Below are 20,147 nucleotides of genomic sequence, written 5' to 3'. Positions count from 1 at the left end.
AGTCATTGCCCTGGCATTTGGTTTCTTTGCCGTGAATTCCTTCTTTGTTTTTCAAAAATCGCCCAAGATCATATCTGGCCTTATCAGTCTAGACAGATGCCCTAAGAAGGAGCCTAGAGGACATTGCTACAGTCTGTGTTCCCATAGCTCCCTGACCTTCCCCTTTATTAAGAATTCTCACATTATAAACCATTTTAACAGCTTCATTGAGATATAATTGACATAAGTAGCCTGGACATAAGTAGTGTAATTTGATATCTTTGGCATATGTATACACTCATGGAAACATCACCACAGTCAAGATAATGGCATATCCATCACCCACAAAAACTTGTTTAATTCCTTTGTAATCTCTCCTGCTCGCATCCCCAAGCAAACCGTGATAGGCTTTCTGTCACTGTGGATTATTTTGCATGTCCTAACATTTTATATACATGACATTATATAGCATGTACTCTTTTTTGATCTGTCATTTTGCATTTAGAATAACTATTTTGTGATGTGTCTATGTTGTTAAGTATATCAGTAGTTCCTTCTTTTATTTGTGAGTAGTACTTTATTTACTTTATTGCATGGATATACCACAACTTGTCTATTCACTTACTTGTTGGTGGTCATCTGGGTCGTTTCCTGCGTTTGGCTTCTACAAATAAGGTTTCTGTGAACACTTGCGTACGAGTGTTTTTATGGACATACGGTTTTACTTCCAAGTGGCAAATACGTAAGAGTAGAATAGCTGAATTATATAACTGCATATTTAATTAAGAACCTGACAAACTCTTTTGTAAAGTGATCGTCCCATTTTACGTTCACACCAGCACTGCTGGTGTGTTCACCAGCGGAGAGTTCAAGTTCCTCCATATCCTTTCCAACACTTGATATGATTAGTCTTTTTCAGTGTAGCCATTCCAATAGATATCCCATTGTAAGTATTTTGTATTTTAATAGTATTGTATACTTTTACTTCAATTTCTGATTATTCATTGCTTGTGCATAGAAATGCAATGGATATTTGTACATTGATCTCAGTCTTGCAACTTTACTAATCTCATTCATTCTAGTAGCTTTTGGAGGGGATATATTTTATCAAAAGCTTTACACAGATGGTCATGATGTCTATGAATTTTTGAAGTTTTACTTCTTTTCCAATCTGAATGCCTTTTATTTCTTGCCTGATTTGACTGGATAGAATTTTTATCACAATATTGGCCAAAAGTGATGAAAGTTCTGAGTAACGCTGGGGGCTGTTTCAGTGATTGCATCAACTTAGCTTCTACAAAGTCTCCTGGTTCCTACTTTCTGGGTATTCATTCTAAGGCCAGGTTCTGTATTTGTTAATAAGGTGAACATAATAGCTCTCATTAAGTGCCTGCATCTCTGCATATTATGCCATGTCATCTTCAAAACATTTATGCAGGGAGACAACTTGCACAATGCCTACCGCTTAGCATGGTGCCTGAAGCTTCTTCAGTGCCCTAAAAATATTCATTTAAGAGATGAATGAATATTTGTGTTACTCTCTCTATTTTCCAGAAGAGAAAATGCATCATTAGAGAAGTTAAGTAATATGCTCAATAGCAGTGATGAAACCAGAGTTTAAATGAAATCTCTTTGAATGCAAACCTTATGATGGAAGGCCTTCCCTCAGTTTCCATCATCATCACCTATATGACTGTTGCCTGTAGCCCCATGTTCTCAACAATGACATCGTAACTCTCTAAGAATATTTTGGAAGTCACTATTTACACCCATCTCTTTTAGCTGGGAGTTGTGTGCAACCAACAGTTTGAAATTAAAGGAGGGTTTACATCAGATGAGTGTTTACTTGTATGAGTATGCTTAGATTTGTATTTGTCTTCTAAGAGGCTAGATAAGTGTTCCTTGAAGGCCACTCAGTTACCATTAGAAGGCTAGAAAAGGTGCAAGAGGGTGAGGATCTGTGACCCTACTCCTACTTCAATCAATGTCACATTTTTATCCATATTATGTATTGAAATGGTACTTCTGACTTCACTTTGAAGGTGACAGATGACAGAGATAGACAGATCTTAGACAGATGATAGATAAGTAGGTAGGTAGACAACAGCAACAATAAAACCTCTACAAAAACTCTGCCATAAATAAAGCCCCAGATTTGGATTTTTAGGAATTTTTTGGAATGAAATGTAGAAATATGGAATGAAGTCATTCTATATCTTACTCAGTAGAAATGAAATCATCATTGTGTGTAATTACTTGACAGTTGAATGCCTCTTTTAAAAAATCTTTGTAACAAACCCTGCCCAACCCTTCAGTCTGCCCTGGACCCGTCCATAAGGAATAGCTTGTCACTCGTCATCACCACAGTAAGGCAACTGAGAAACTTTGCTGAAAATAAAAGCACTGTCCCTGCCTTTCCTCCAAGGGCATGACTACCTTAAATAAATTGCCCCATGTTTGATACACACTTGTCAACCATATCTTTAAGCTTCTGAAGGACTGTCAACAAATACATGAATTGAGGTCAGGTTTACACATCTGCTGTCAACAGTCAGCAAATTGTTAAGACTGAATTTTTATTGCTAGTTATTAAGTCATTAAGTGTCAAAGGTTTATTCATCCAAACTGTGCTCAGTGCAATTCTATTTTATTTTTCTAACAATGAATGAAACGTCTTGAAACCACAAGATCTTACGAAGCTCACAAATTATCACTCTTCTAAAAGAAGCTCACAGCAGAGGCATGATTTATAACTTTAAAAATAATTGTTTGCTTACAGGTACCAAACTTCTTTGCTAACTAATGCATACTTTACATTAACTTAACTACCCCATATCCATCAATGAGGAAACAGAGAAGTAACCTGAAATTCACTATGTCTTATAGTAAGGAATAAAGTGAAATTGCTTTCAGCTGTAAGTTTCAGAAAACCCCACCTCTAATTTCCTTAAATAATAAGGAACTATATTATTTCTCATGAGAAAGAATCCAGAAAAATACAGTGGATTCATTATCTCACTCATCATACAGCCTTTCTCAACTGGATCTCAAGAGAATTTAGCCCCAATGCCCTAAGTCATTTATTGAGAGTATAATGAATCACCTTTTCTCCTGTACACCTAGAATGGTACTATTATAACCACCCTTGAGAGAATTAAGAAAATAGCCACATATATCATTTTCTTTGTTCAGTGGTTCCAAAGAAGAACCCCAATTGAGGACGGCTGAACAGTTTGGCTTTCCCCCCAAAATGACTTCCTTTATAATTGCAAGACACATCAGTAATTCCTAGCACCGCACTCAAACCTGACAACTTTCATGGGGGAAAAAGAGCCTTTTCCTCTGACCCTTTCTTAGGAGTAAGAAAACAAGAAGCCTCCTGCACACTTTTCTTCACGTGTTATTTGTCCAGTGGTAAATTCATTAAATTCAGAATATTTTTTCATAATGAGCTTCCACAGAGAATCAAACATCTCTTGCGGTTCTTAAATCCCCAGTTGCCAGTAATTTTCTCAGAATGATATTGATTATAAAACAAGTGCTATGATATAAAAATGTGCCACAATTATTACTTCTGATTCTATAAGGAAGAAACAAACATCTGGATATAAATTCTTAGTGCTCCATTACAAGATGATACAATTTGTGGCTATTTTAGAACACTCTTTCTAATATATAGCTGTTTTGCCCCTGCATATTACATAAACCACAAGAACTTCAATATATTGAAAGGTTTAAGCACAACTAAAAAAGAATTCCAGAATTTTCAATTAAGAGTCAACTCCAAAAGTTGGCAACAGTGCCTCAATTGTATATACTTAAGTAAACCATAGGAATACATTGCTAAAGATTCATATTTGCTAAATTCCATCCATATTATCTCATAGTTGTTTGTATGTGTGTGTGTATATATATATATATCCACTTAATTATCTAACAATGTCTCAAATGGATTAAGGTACAGATAAGAGAACCCACTCTACCAAGTTTAAGTAGAAGAGGATTCATTGCAAAATATCATGTGATTTGCAGGATGCTTTGCAGGATTGAAGAGAGACTCTGGCTAGAGCAGAACCAGGCCAATTCATAGATTCTTTCATTATCAGAGAGCCACTTATTGAATTGGGAGATTGCTACTACTACAGCCAGCTTCAGAATGGGCAAAATAGTACATACGTATGGATCACATTCTTCATCCTACCTTAATGCCTAGGCATTAAGGCACAGTCCCATCCCTTTATTTCTCAACTGTAACTGTTGTAAATCAAAAGGTGATCTAGTTGAAGTTTTTTCCTTTAAATTCCTTAAATTTACTATCTCCTAATACATCCCATTCTGAAATCAAATTCAAAATGAGGTCATATGGATTTCTCTCCTTCAAGACCAATTTGAACTTAAACATTTTCCAGTTGTTCTCTCAACACTTAGTGACTCTTCTCTTAAAGACATGAGATTTCTTGTTCTCTTAGTGTATCTTACCATAAGCCTTACTATCTCACCCTCCACCCTTCCTGTTTGACAGAAAAAAAAAAAAAGACTGCAATGGTAGTGTAGGGTGAAGGGAGGAAAAATGACAGTGTTTTCTTTGCAGAACTCTTCACAGTTCTTAATTTTTGTGGCTTATATAAACATGGCAATAGGAAAAAAATTAATAAACTAAAGGATTTTTCTCTGTAGAAAGAGCATACCATTTTAATAGAGCCTCTTTCCATTTAGAAGGCAGCAATCCTATAGTATCTGAAAGATAAGCAAAAGTATTTCCAACTTCTAAGGCTCGTTCTAACTGCTTCTGATTGGGCTATGGATTATAAGACACTTCAAAACATAGCACGTTATTTAACAACTAAGGTTGTTCCTAGACATACACATATTTTATTGCCTGTCTTCTGAAAACTTGGAATAATGCAACAATATCTATCAATAATAAGTTTTTTAGAGAGACATATGAAAGGATTCTATCCTGGCTAAGAAAACTGTTACTGCTGATTGTGGGCAAACCTTGTTCTAGAGATGCCATGATAATTAAAGTATTATGTTGACAAACCCTTAGAGACTTACACAGTTTAGGGTTAGCCAACTCCAGAGAACAGGGGATTAGGAGATATTCTAAGATGTAGTCAGTATCACAACCGCCCTAATGTTTAAAAATGCTTTACAGCAGCAACCATGTAGGAAGTCTACTGGATTTATTGACTAGATAAAAAATCAATTGTCTTATCATTTCTGTGCAACTGAACACTTTTGGTATGTCTGACTAGCCTTGAAATATCTGCTGTTAAATACTTAACGCAGCTTTGTGCTACTTTGTATTGAATTTGTACTCTTATATATACAGATCAGGGATTATATAAGAAAAAAGTAGGCTTTTGTTCATGTCATCCATGAGCACAAACAGAAGAGGTTCTCTCTCTTTTGATGCATCAGGGTTTAGAAAATATACTTCTCACGTAATCTTCTTTTAAAAAAGTGACCAAAAGATCATTAAAATTTAATAATTCAAATTTGACACAACATTGTAAAATGATTATAAGTCAATAAAAAATATTAAAAAAAATTTAATAATTCAAGATTAGAGATAATATAATATTAATGTAATGAGTTAAGTGTTGGAAGCAGACAAGCATATTTCCTAAATAATCATTGTAAACTGGATAACAATACAGAGAGCAAATACCAAAAGTTACTCTTGAGAGTACACACACACACACACTTAACAGCAATAATCTGGGCTTGCAGCTGCAAAAATATGAACAAAAACTCAGAAGTTACTCAACTAAAACTTTCTTAAAATTAACAATAATTTAAAATTAGATTATTGGAATAGCATAAAAAACCAAAATCAGTAGTTTCCCATGTTGATATACAACTTAGTTTGAAGTTGATCTGAGAAATGGTCTATTCCTGTTGATAAGAAAAATATTCATAAAATATCCAGCCCAACAAAAATGTTCAAAGCACATATAAGAACATAATAAAACTTCAATAAGAAAACTTAAAATGAAAAATTGTAGAGACATGTTCTGTCCCTAGATGAGATTATTAGGTTTAATGGATGTCCATTCTTTTTAAATTAATATTTATTCACCAGGAATAATAAACATGACAACTAATTTGAAAAAATATACATGTGGTTAAAATCCTGATTCCTTTTATATGCCTCAATTAATTCTAAATTAATATAAAATTAAATGTAGAAAGAGAAACTCTAAAGGAATCACAAAAAGAAATTATACAGGTACCTTATTTTAAGGTACATGAGACCTTACATGCAAAAAAGTAAATAAAATGACAACCAAAAACTCAACAAATAACAATAAGATAAAGAATAATAATGAAATTGAACTACTTTATCACAAAAATTATGTTCATCAACACATCTTATAGACAAAATTTACAAGCAGAAAACTTGGGAAAGTATTTGGAACAGATATTAAGCTTAATACCTTAATATTTTATATATCTTTAGAAAGAAATGTTAAAAGTTTCTTGGATCACAATGGGGATAAAAATGGAAAAGAAGAACAAATTTTAAAATATTCAAAGTACTTATGAAAACAAATTCAATCCCACACAAAATGTATAAAGATTGTAAAGATACTGTTCTTTGCCTGTCATGTTAGTAGATATTAAAAACACCTGGTGGGGTGAACCTGTGAGCAAATAAAGACTCTTGTAAACCACCTAAATAAGTTGAAAATAGTTTGTTTGGGGGCAAATTGGCAATGTTCATGAAAGTCCTTAAACTTGTTGAGATTATTGCCCTAGAAATTCCACTGGGAAAAAAAAAAATGTGTCCTGACAAATAATCAAAAATATATGGATATGTTTACATACATGTTTGATTATTACCTGAAAAACTAGCAAAAATCTAAATGCTCAAGAAGAAAACAATATTTAAACAAATTATGAAATATCATTAAATGTAACATACTCCCAGATTTAAGAATCATGCTTTCAAAAATGTTAAGAATGTGACTAAGAAAAGAAGGCAGTAACAAAAGAGCTTTGTACAATTTTATTGAAGCATTCTACCACGTGGAATGTCTGTATTAGGTAGAAACAACACGCAGGAAAACAATAGCAAATTTTATTGATGTGCGGTGGAATTATGAGGGATTTTTATTTTTTATACACTCTATATGTTCTCAATAATTGTCTAGAACATATATGTCTTAGAAGGAAAACCTGAAAAGTTTAGAGCTTAAAATGTAACTGTTATCTCTACATTTTAGAATTAGGTTGGATTTTTATATCTTTATAAAGTGAGATAATAGGGTCCCTATATGTCAGAATTGGTCATTTTAAATAATTTCTAACAACTTGGAGGATCCTTAGTTTTGTAAGAATTAAGTGTGTCTCACACATTAGTCAGTTGTATGAGGATATTTTATTCATAATGGTTTTCCCTTTTTCGGTCTGTTTCAGATCTCTGTGTCGTGCTGGAGGCTGAACAGCAGAGAGGCAGGGAGCTGGCCTTTGGACTGAAATAGGCGGGGCTCAGACCTTGTCTCTGCCAGGTACCATCCCATTGTCCATAGGAAAATTACTTACCCTCACCAGGCTTTTGTCTTCTATAAGCAAAACTGAGATAATATCACCTACCCCGTGGATTATCTAAGGATAATGTGAAATAATACATATGAAGAACATATAATACCAGCCGTTCGTCTCACGTTTAAGGGTGCTTGAAACCTGAGCAGCTCGAAACTGAGTACTTCCTTACACTGCATTCAAGTTCAGTTATAATTACTACACAGTATAAATCTACTCATCAAGCCTTTGGCTATGCCCCAGGGTTAGGGGCAACAGCTGTCTGAGCTGCCTAAGCTTCGTGGCACCACCTCCATTGGAAAGTTTTTTTTTTGTATTTTTCGAGAATATTTGATATGAGCCCAGTCGAAGCTGGTGGGAACCGTGGATGTGGGCCAGGCACATTATCCCGGAGACCACACATTGGATGTGGACTCCTATCAACTTCATGTTGGATGGGATACTGATGAGTTGAGCCATCACTGTCGGAAGGAAAACTATTGTAGTGAGCACTACTGTGCAAGATTAAGTACTTTAAAAGAGTCTTATTAAAGTATAATTAATATACAAAAATCTATACACATTTAATGTATAAAATTTGATGAGTTTGAATAGATACACTCATGATACCATCACCACAATCAAGGAAGCAGACATATCAAAAATAATTGAAATCAAGGTCTAAGAGAAAAGCCTGCTCTCCTGTGTTCATGACAGCATTATTGACAATAGCCAGGATACGGAAACAATCCAGGTGTCCGTTGAGAGATGAATGGAGGAAGAATAGATGTATATGTATATTTATATAAATATATAAAAGCAGAATATTAAGCAGCCTTAAAAAGATGGAAATGCTACCATGTGTGACAGCATGATGGAACCCAGAGGACATAATGCCAGGTGAAGTAAGCCAATCAGAAGAACAAACACTGCACGATTCCACTTAGATGAGGCATCTAAACTAGTCAGACTCATAGAAGCAGAGAAGACAGAAGTGGTTGCCAGGCCTGGGAGGTGGGCAGAGGTGCAGTTGTTCACTGGATACACAGCTCCAGTTATGCTAACGAGTAAGTTCTGAAGATCTGCTGTACAGCGCAGTGCCTGAGTAACCAGCACCCTTTCAGATGGTGTCGCGAACTTCCAGATCAAGTTCTTTCTAAGAGCGAATCTCCATCGCTTAAAGAAGAGGGTTTCTTGGTGCACTTGAACGCTGGGTTCAAATGAGAAATCCAAGGAGGGGAGCAGCTGCACATGTTCCCTCCGCAATGAGGCAGCACCCTCAGGGTTGTGCTCCGGGGGCAGCTGAAAAGAGAAGGGAAAGAGGAACCTCAGGGGAAGAGGAGGCGCTGTCTTTCTTTAAGATGGAGTGTAACTGGAAGCAGCCTCCAGCCAAGGTCAGGGTCAAGAGTAATAGAATCCTGGCAAAATATGCTAGTTTATCTTCCCCCAATGAACTCCTGCCAAACAATATACACAGTGTCGCACAGCGCCGGAGAGCGTCTGATGCATCTCCAGAGTATTTATGAGGACTTCTGTTTTGAAGATAGTTTCTTAGGTAACAGAGCGAAACATGTATGGATGAGCTCTCATTTATCAGTGCCGTGGCTTCCTGTAAAAATTAAACAGCACGGATTGTGACATTTTCTCCTGAGCAAAGCAAGTTCTTCAAAGGGACAGATGGGATGGGGATCCTTTGAAGATGGTCTGTGTTTGACCAACTCAGCCAAAGGCCCGGCATCAGCATGAGTTACTTGGATGTCCTGGCCCAAAGCTCCTAAGAGACAAGGGGCAACGGCAGCTGTCGGCCTGGGTGAAGCTGGCGCAGGGAGCCCCCTGGCTGGGGAGTGAGCACTGTTTTCGTTTGCTTATTCCAGTCACCTTCGGATGTCCCTGTGTTTCTCAAACTTCGTCAGCCTCTCTGATGGCTGGGAGCTGTTAGGCTAGAAATTCTAGATGACAGTTAGGCTAGAAATCATTTACTTTTTAAAACAATCCCTCAAGTTCTGTAACATGAGCTGGTGCCATGTTTCCAGAGACCGATTTTGGTCAGCAGGCAGTGACGGGGAGATTACCTCAGACCAGAGGGAAGTGCATGCTGATTCGAGGGCAGTCCAGAACACAGGGGACTCTGACATGGGCAAACAGGAGGCAGAGCCAGGATGTGCCAAAGCAGGCACTCCCTGGGTGACTGAAATGTTTAATACAACAAAATGTTTTCTCTTCTATTGAGATGCTCCCTCCTCAACATCCTCTGTTTTAATGTTTAAGAGCATATATTTTTATTATAAAATATCTTTCACTGAGATCATGGAATTAGAGTAGAAAGACTACCTCATAAAGATACTGAAATCCAATCTAATTCCAAAATGTAGAGAGAATAGTTAAATTCTAGACTGTTATTTTTCAGGTTTTTTTTTTTAAGAAATATATGCTCTAGACAAAGAAACAGAACGTATAAATGGTGTTATGAAATAATTGCTCATAACCCCACTAACCAGATATAAAAATTGTTATTGTTTTCCTATGTGCCATTTTGGTCTAACACAAACATCGCTCTTGATGGAACACTTTAATAAAATCGTGCATAATTCTTTTGTCTCTGCTTTTTTCATTAGTCGCATCCTTAAATTTTTTGAAAATGCCATCCTTAAATCCACTGCTGATACCTCGTAATATTGCTGGTACCCATGAAACCAGTAGATAAATACACAGCTTTGATGCTCCTGACCTAGTCAGTCAAGTGGTAATTCCCAGAGATTTGGTGGCCATTCTGAAAATGTAGGAAATGAGTCTTAGTACAATTAAAAGATTTTTCTCTGGAAGAAGATCCAAAGGCAAGGGGGCAAATCAACAGCTCACTTCTGTCCAAGCTTAGACCAAGCTGTGCTTAGGCACCTTTGTAAATGGTCCACAAGGCAAATGCTGTGCCCAACACTCGGGAAGGGTCACTCTTGTATATTGAACCAACAGGCCAGGTAAAGCGCCTTGACATGGAGAAAGAGGAGAGAGTGCAGATGGGTTTGAGCTTCAGTGACGGATTTAGCTGTTTGATTCTGTCACCATGCTCTGGGCTTAGCATTTCTACCTGCTCCGACGTTCTGAGTCAGGCTGTGAGGGACGTGCTCACTGAGAGAAAGTCCACATTTGGAAGCCATTTGCTTTTACAAAATGTTTACTATTCCAGCTCCTGACAGTTATTGTTACTAGAGTCATTCCTGACAGAGTACAGAAAGAAGAGGCTGTCAGAGAACCGACATGTGGAAATGTATGCATATGAGGGGGCAGAGACAGAAAACAAAGGCGAATCTGCCACTGGTGTTCTTTTACCTATTCAGATATATTAGCTTTCTCATCACATCCCATAATTTGAGAGTTTTAAAGAGAAGGATCCTTGGGCAGTATTCTGTTTCCCCAATGAAGATAACAGTTTAAAAAAAAAACTTTTGTGGGTAATTCTCCAACTATAACATTTCCAGTTGCCAGAAATAATCCTCAAATGATGATTGCTTTGCAGATTGTCCGTGATGTGTGTATCTTATGGAATTATCTGGTGAAAGGATCGGTGTGAGTAATAAGAACTAAGCTAACCCTCGGGGCGTTCCAAGGTAGGTGAACCACCTCATCATGTATCCACGGGTGACCATTTATTTGCATTTGTAGAATCAGGACAAGCAGGACCCACTTGCATAAGCCTCTGTTGTTCTTAAATTTTTAAGTATTTATTTTGTTCTTTTTTTCTAATTATAAGAGGAATTCTTGCTTGTCATAAAAAAACATGAAAAAATATGTGAAAATATTATATTCTACAACCTAAAACAACCACTGTTAACACTTTGGATGACATTTTCCACCTATATGGGCGCTTTGAGACAATGTATTTAAACCATTAAGTTTAAGTTGTTTTGATTATGAAACACCACTGTTTTAGGTAGCATCAAGAAAATCTATGACACAGTGCTTTTTTAAAAATATACTTCTCTTTCTATTTGTGCCTACAGAAGACGACTTCTGTAGGGATATAATGTAAGGTTTTTTTAAATTAACATAAAGATTAACATTTTTGGAATATACAGTTCTGTAGTTTTACCACATGTATAGATTTGTGTTAACCAACACCACAATCAAGATACAGGACACCTCCACCACCCCCTAAACTCTCTTGTGATGCTCCTTTTCAGTCAAACCCTGACTCACTCCTAATCTCTAGCTACTACTGATTTGTTCTCAGTTGCTATAGTTTTACCTTTTCTAGAATGTCACATATATGAAATCATACATGTCATCTTTGAGACTGTCTTTCACTCACCAAATTGCCTTTGAAATTCTTCTAACATGTTGTGTGCATCTGTAGTTTCTTCCTGTTTATTTATTTGTTTTTTGATGAGCAATATTCCATTGTATGGATACACTAGAGTTCGCTATCCATTCACCATAAAGGCTGTTTCCAGCTTTCTGGGATTATGAAGAGAACTGCTGTAAACATTTATATGCAGGTTTTTGTGTGAACATACATTGTCAGTTGTCCAGTTTAAGTGCCATGGGTTAAGAGTGCTAGTTCGCACAAATGCATGTTCAGAAGGAACTGCCAGATTGTTGTCCAGAGTACTTGAACAATTTTGTATTCCCTCTAGCAAGATATAAAATTCTAGTTGTTTCCATACTTGTCAGCCCTTGGTATTGTCATTTTTTTTAATATTATTTCAGACACTCCCACAGGTGTATCTCACCTCAGTTTTAATATGCATTTCACTAATAGCTGATGATGATGAGTACGTTTTCACGTGTGTATTTCCCATTGATATAATTTATTTTGTGAAGTCTTTTGCTCATTTTTTATTTGGGTTGTTTGTTAGTGTTGAGTTTTGAGAGTTCTTTGTGCAATCTGGATATAAGTCAGTGGTTGGATATATGATTTCCAAGCATTTTCTCCCAGTCTATGGCTTCACGTTTTATTCACTTAACAGTCTTTTCCAGAACAAAAGTTTTAATTTTCATGAAGTCCAATTTGAGCAATTGTTTCTTTCATTGATCTTTTTTATCATGTCTAAAAGATCTTCACTCGACCCCAGGTGTCTAAGATTTTTGCTTATATTTTCATCAAAAAGTTTCACAGCTGTTTATTTTATATTTATCCAAAGTTCATTTTGAGTTTATTTTTAAAGTTATGTTGAGGGTTTTTTTTTTTTTCACATATGGATGTTAATTGTTCCAATACCATTTGTTGGAAAGATAGTATTTCTCCATTTAATTGTTTTTTGTTTGTTTGTTTGTTTGTTTGTTTTACCTTGGACAAAAAATTAACTAAACATATTGGTGTGGGTCTATTTCTAGATCCATTGTTCTAGTCCATTGATTTATAATTCTATGCTTTCACCAGTTTACATTATTGTAGCATTAGAGTAAATCTTGTAATTGACTAACATGAATACTCCAACTTTTTTCTTCTTTTTTAAATTGTTTTGGCTATTCTGATTCTTGAGCCTTACCATATTAATTTTAGAATCAGCTTGTCTATACAAAAAAAAAACTTTCTCATTTTGTTTGAAATAGTTGTAAACTATTGCTAAATTTGAAGAGAACTGACATCTTAACTATACTGGGTCTTCAAATCTATAAACACATATGTCTTCCAATTACTTAGATCTTTGATTTCTTTCACCAGTATCTTGCAGTTCTCAGTATGTAGATCATATACATATTAAAATTAAAAGTCCTATTAAAGTTATACCTACTATTTTTGAGGGGGAGCTATTATAAATGGTATTGTATTTTTGATGTGGAATTCCGATTATCCATTGTTAGTATATAGAAACAAGATTGATTTTTGTGTGTTGGCCTTCAATCTGTGACTTGTCATACCAACCTATTAGTTCTAGCAGTTATATATATATATATATATATATATATATATATTCCTTAGGATATTCTTTATAGAAAATTGTATTTCTTTTTTCTTGGCTTATTACATGGACTAAGACTTCCAGTACTATTTTCAATACAAATGGTGAGAGTAAGCATCCCTCACTGGCTTCCTCCCGATTTCAGCGGGGAAATCATTCAGTCTTTCATCTCAAGTGAGTTTTGTTGCTAGCACCTTTTTGCTGTAAGAAGGAGATTATATAAGAATTTCAGGCACCAACCAGGCTTTGTATTTCTTTTGCAAGTTGTCCTTAAATGATTTCATGAGTAAAACAGTGAAGAGTGGCAGTTGTCCAGACATTTCAACAGGAATAACGGCTGTGTTCATACATGTGCCAGTAAGAACAACTGTCACCACTGCTACCCAGCCTACAATGATTATAAGATACCATGAATTTTAAGATGCATTCTGATTTTGCAAATGTTAAAAGGTGAAAATTGTGGATCTTGGAGCTAGTAATGGGCAGCATTTTTTATAACATGTTTTAGAAAATTAATCCTATTTCATGAGCAATTTCCCAGGTCATAAAAATATTTAAAGGCATATTATTTTAATGGTACCTAACATTTCATCATACAGGTCTATCAAAACTTATTTAATTAGTCTCATCTATTAAAATTTTATTTTGTTTTCAATTTTTACTATTATATATGATACATTGATAAGCATTTTTAGCATTGGATTTTGCATTTATAATCGTATGCCTGTGAGAATCAACTAGAAGTAGATTTGATCAAAAGATAATTTGTCTAATTTTTAAGCTAATTGTCCTTCCAAGGTATGATTTTATAGCAAGAGAAAGTCAAATGATTTCTGAGAGAATGAGTCAGTGCTGATAATATAAACTTGTATTCTCGGGAGAACTTTGGTTACCCCCGTCATGAAATATGAAATAAAATTTAAATGATCAGATTTTTCTTGTTCATCTGCACAAGAGTAGAGTACAGGCAGGGGATTATTCTTTGTTTTCCCATAAAATTTACTGGTAAGATGAGAAAAAAATCAATTTCATAACAATCCTATTTTAACATATTTCCACTGAGGGACTATTGCTACAAATTTTAGGCTAAAATGGAATGTTTACTGGATGAAGTATAAGGATTTTTAATATCTGACACAGAGCAAAGTAGTTTAATAGGAAAAAAACACAAATTTTGAGTTGTAAAAATCTGTAAAATTTTCATTTCTACTCAAGTTTGTAAACCAAAATATTCCACTAACTTCCATCTCATCACTATATGGGTAACTACGGGAAAGTTTGTTAACATGTCTTGGATGAGAATATCAGTTGTATTGGAGTTAAAACAAATATGTGTTGCAATACAATTTGCTCCAATGTTTAGCTTAGCTTAGAAACAGAAAATGTTAACACAATAATTTCAAACTGTTGATACTGGTTTGTATTTTGGGGGCCAGCACTGAAATTGATATAAACAAAAAGTACTTACATGGGATTTTTAATTCATTCTGTCTTGTGGTTCAAGCTGCTGGCTGTTTAAATGAGGAAGTAAGAGGGAAGAGATTAGGAATAAGTGACAGCCACATGTAGGAATTTCTTAGTATAGAAATTGAATAAAGAAAGGTACACGTTTTTAGAGAGGGAAACATACACAGATGGAATGTCGTATTGTAGTGAAAGCCTTGGATTGAGTTAGGAATCTGACGCTTAAAACTGTCCGACCTCACATAGTTTCATTTGAGATACAGGGATTGCTGCTGATTTACAAATTTCTGACAATCGATAGGCAGTTGATGAGAAAGTTTCTACTTTGAGGTCTTCTATAACATTATAGACAAGCATTGTTAATGAAGGGCGAGACTGCTTCTCTTTACTGTTTAACAGTGTGACCTTGAGCAAATAATTTAATCTTTGTAAGTTTTGTCCTTTTATCTGGAATATGAATATTTACTCCATAAAGTTATTTTAAGGGTGAAATGACATAATTTTGTGAAAGTGTGAAAGGTGTGGCATAAGGAAACAATATACATTTTTATTAAAGGTATCCTTTATTTGGTTGATATAAGGTAGATACTTGTGAATATGGTCCAAACTCCTCTCCATAGCACTGCTGGAAGGCATTTATCAGCTTAGACTTTACAAAGATCACCAAAGGATGATTCGAGAAGATCCAGAGCCTTATTGTGGAATGTGTCCCAAGAATCATGGAAGCAGTCTCTGTAGGAAAAAGCTACGTATACACCACACTTATAGATAGTATTCAGCTGTCTCTCAGCCATGGGTTGATGTTAACAACTAATCCCTCACACTAAAAGAAATGAGGTTTTTAGGGAAAAGGCTTCAGTTGTGTTTATGTCCTAATTCTCATGCAGATTTCATTTTCTACTACTGAGTACTTCTTTTACACATAGGGATATTCATAATTTTCCTGCCAGTTACTATATTGTTCATGGCTATTCTTATCATTCTGAACGATTTTATTTGAACTGATTGATTAATTGGCCAGTTGTCTATTATTCTCTTCGTAATTGTCCCACATAGATTCTTTCAAGTGTAGCCTCATTACCTATATTTTTAAAAATGTCTTTGTCCGCTTGCTGGTATATTACCCCATGGAACCTACAAATGCAGGTGTTGCAATGTATGTCACTCATGCAGCAGCGCTGCAGGCGTATTTGAATGAATGGCCTGGCTAAGGAGGTCAGGGTTTTATTGGCCTCTAATGCATTTTGATTAGAAAAAAAAAGAGGTCTCAGGACCCCTGAGGACCCTCTCAACTCAAAAGCCTTCCACCCAGGGTTCCATCTAATGTCACAGAATGAGACGAATGCTCCTGCAGTTGTATCTTCTTGCTGCCTCATCTAACCTTTTAATCTCCTTGTGTACGTGGCTCTCAAAAGTACTTTGTACATTAAAATCCAGTAGCCAAGTGTGAACTGGATTACTATTATAGTTTTAAAATTAGACCTTGTCTCTTTTGTGTCCGAGACCTTAAGACAAAAGTGCCACCTCCGTTCTAAAGGAAGGTGTGAAGCAACCTCAGCAAGACTCCAGGAGTGTTAGCCGGGGTTTGTCTTAAGTCCTGCCCCAAGAGGCCACCTGGAGGGTGAGGAGGCGAGCACCCAGAGACTGGAGGTCTTCTTGCAGATGCTCTCAGGCTGAAGGGTGATCCTTAGTGCCCAGCCGGAGTGAACTGCAAGGAGAGCTCACCAGTGGTGGGCAGTGGTTCTCCAAAGAACTTGGCAGAAGCATCCAGAAGAGAAAGAACCCAGACAGAACTAACAGCACATCCAAGAAGACCAATCAAAGAAGACCTTTCCTGCCATCTACTTCATGTCCCTGTCCACTCTCCATTTCTGGAAGAATCAAAAGCCTCGGTTCTCAAGCTGGGGAAGGAAAGGTACAAACACAAAATGGACAATGAGAGAAACCACCCACCCTACCTCCCTTTTCCCTGCAAGGCCCTGCCTGAAACAGACCCAAGCTGGGGAAGGGAAAGATTTAATTTTCAATGAGATGAAAAGGAAGAGTTTTGACTACACGATTGAACATTTTAATTAATGAACTATTACATTTTTGTGACTAGCCGAAATCTAAGGAAATTTCACTAATACCAAGTGACCAGAAAGATCACGAGCTGTGTCATATTTCAGGAAAGGTATGAGGAAGAATTAACCCTGCCAAGCAGGTGTGCCTGGGCGGTGGGAGAGGAGGAGAGACAAGGTGGTTTTCTGATGGTCCACTCCTGGCCTGCCGGGGCAAAGCAGTGTTTTAAGCACCAAGGGCTGTAAATGATGAGAGCACAAGGACGTAGGCTCACATGTGCCCAACTTCCTCCTGGTGGCCCAGCTCTCACCACCCCGAGCACAACAGCTAACAGCAGGTAGGACAGGTTGGGAGCATCATGAAGAAGGCATCTGCTGATGGTGCTTCAGCAAATGAGCGACAGGCAAGAAACCTACTGCACGCACCTCCAGGAATGCCTCCCTTACATGGCTGTTCTCATTTGATTTTTTTTAAAGTCTATTTGTTAGTCTCAGAGAAATGATTTCTTTTCAAATGATTTCACAAATACCAAGGGCAAGACCTCATTCAGATAGAGGAAAAACTTCTCAAGCCCCAGCGGAACATTCCTCTCAGGGCTGTGATTTCTGCTGAAGAAAAGGAGGTGTCTGAGATAAGCCGAGCAGACGGCGCTGGAAGAAAACAAACGTGTTTGTTGTTCCCCTGGTGCATATATTTCCTAATATAGTCCTGGACTTTGAGAACTCTGGCAGCCCCTGCCCTGGCAGAGAAACTCAGAGCGCCATCCTGTGGAACCCAGAGGCCTGTGCCCAGGGAGAATTGGGAGCTGCCACAAATCCTCCCAGAGGATGGGCCGGATGGCCTGGCCCAGGGGCAGCGCTGCTCAGGTCCTAGGGCCGGAGGCTGTACACTCTCACATCCCTGCAGAGGCTGAATCGATGGCCATCTCCCTTCTGACCCCATCTAATGGGGCTCTAAAGAGGAAAATCTCACTGCGTTGAGATGCTTTCCTGAAGACCACTCTCCATCTTAGTTAACTGTAGATAGTGGGATGAGTTCAACTTTTGTGGACCACCTGCCAAATATGAGGCTCCACTAGGCACCGGGAATTAAAGATGAGTGAAAAAAAAAATATGTGCTATAACAAGGGCAGGGAGGTGACAGCAATAAAAGTGGGCATTGTTTGTAGAGCATTTAAATATGACACTAAAACAGATTAAAAACAGGCCCACTTTTTATTATCACCATGGACCAGCAATTCTAAGTAACACTGGCGACAGAATACCCCTCCCTGAAAAAAATCCTTTGTTGCTTTAAATTTTAAACAAATTTTGTAACTACTATAGGATTTTAATCATATCTTTATGTAATACATGTAAAATTATATATGTATAATGATCTATTTTTATTTATTCATAAATACATTATTTCTATATTATACAATATATTTATATAATTGTATCTATTTATTTAACTTTTTGTTTATATTATATATTGTGCACATATATTTATTATGACTAATTTTAAAATATATTTAATATAAAATCCCACATATGTATATATGTAAGCTTCAAATGTGTATGTTTTTATTATTTTTCCTCTAATAAACATTCTATATACCTTAATTCAGAGAATTCCCTTGACACACTACACTCAGCTACATGTATTTGTTTTGAAAATACATGATTAATGGTTCAGAATTGTTGGAGCTCATTTGTGTCCAGCTTCTGTGGTACTAGGTATTCTTGTGTTTAACAGTATATTTGAAATAAACAATGATGACATGGTGGTTTTTGAAGACAAAGGAACAGAATTTGAGTGATTTCTGTGACACCAAGTTTTATTTATTTTAAAAATTTTAAAGCAGAGAATCAAAGTATAGGCTGCGAGGTGAGGAACAATCTTTTCATTTGGTAAATGCACATTTTGGCTCATACCTGAATATTTTACTGAATTCAAATAATTCAGATTGAAATTTGTTCTTTGAAATTGTTCATTCTTACAAAACTAAGGAATAAATCAATAAAATAAAACAACTATGCGATAGACATAGTTGTTACACCTTTTGAAATCTTTCATTTTCATTAAAATTCATTTATTAGTTTACTGGGCAATTATTCACACAAAAAATTTTTTTCAGGCTTAGAATAAAAGAATCAAAGTTCAAATGGTTAAGTAAATTTAATAACTATTAAATAAATAGTTGCACTTTTAATTTCTGAACTATGTTTATTTTTATAAATATGATTGTATACAGAAAAAAAATGTGCCACTGTCTGGTATTTTTTGGTCCTTATTATTTTTGTTTTATTTTCTGGCTGTAAATGAAAATAATTTTGTCATGTAGAGGAAATGAGTGTAAAAACTGACCCACTGTCTCAAATACACTGGGAATGCCACTGACTACAATATCATTGACAATGAAATTGTTGAACAATTTGTTGAGCATTGTTGTTGAGCAGCTACTACGTGCCAGGCACTGTTCTAGGGCTATTGATACAGGAGTGAACAAAACAGACAAAATGTCTTTGTTAAGCTTAATATTTAGCAGAGAAAATAAACAATAAATAAAATAGCAAAGTAAATTATGTAATATGTTAGAAAGTGATAACTGCTCTGGAAAACTTGTAAAGTAGAAAAAGGGAACCAGTATTGACTTTGAGAGGGGCTATGATTTTAAATAAGGTGATCAGAGTAGACCTCAATGAGAAACTGTCATTTGAGCAATGATTTGAAGGAAGTGAAATACTTCTTATCCTCAAGGATTTCGTGGGACTGTGTCTTATACGTCAGATCATTTAGCAGTCTCACCACTGTTTGCAGTGGAGACAAAGTAATTGAGGTCCCTGGACATGACTTAGTTGAGTAAAATTCCATCCTATTTAATATCTTTTCACCTTTTTTACTGAAAAATAAAAGTGTTTATATTTGAGAAAATTTTAATAATCTGGATCTGTAGTGATAAATAACAATAAATATTTTGTTGGAAAAATATTTAATGAATACCTATCCTATACAACACATTTTGATAAGTATTATTTGCATCAGATATGAACAAAATTCAGTCCTTGTTTCCAAATAGTCAAATGAAGGGATACACTTTATGATGCTGAGGAGGAAGTACTATAAACTATACAAAAGCATTAAAGTACTGTGAGGAGTTGAGAGAAGGCAAACTTAAACCCAACAGCCTGCCATCAGGGAAGGTTTTATGAGGCAATGGCATTTAAATTT

At 36.0% G+C, this 20,147-nt stretch overlaps 1 long non-coding RNA gene across 1 annotated transcript in view; it reads left to right on the top strand.

The window, feature by feature from the left end:
- The window catches only part of LOC116157415 (uncharacterized), a 297,701-nt gene extending 286,505 nt beyond the window's left edge, over positions 1–11,196 (top strand). Inside the window, exons 5-6 of the long non-coding RNA XR_004141445.2 lie at positions 7,405–7,496; positions 11,024–11,196. This is a non-coding gene — a long non-coding RNA (uncharacterized LOC116157415). The remainder of the gene's footprint in view (positions 1–7,404; positions 7,497–11,023) is intronic.
- The last annotated feature ends 8,951 nt before the right edge of the window (positions 11,197–20,147 follow it).

The sequence above is a fragment of the Camelus dromedarius genome, chromosome 15 (assembly GCF_036321535.1).
Source record: "Camelus dromedarius isolate mCamDro1 chromosome 15, mCamDro1.pat, whole genome shotgun sequence".
In the NCBI taxonomy this organism is placed as follows: Eukaryota; Metazoa; Chordata; class Mammalia; order Artiodactyla; family Camelidae; genus Camelus; species Camelus dromedarius.
The sequence above is the reverse complement of the archived record's forward strand: the minus strand, read 5'-3'. Positions and strand labels throughout refer to the sequence as shown.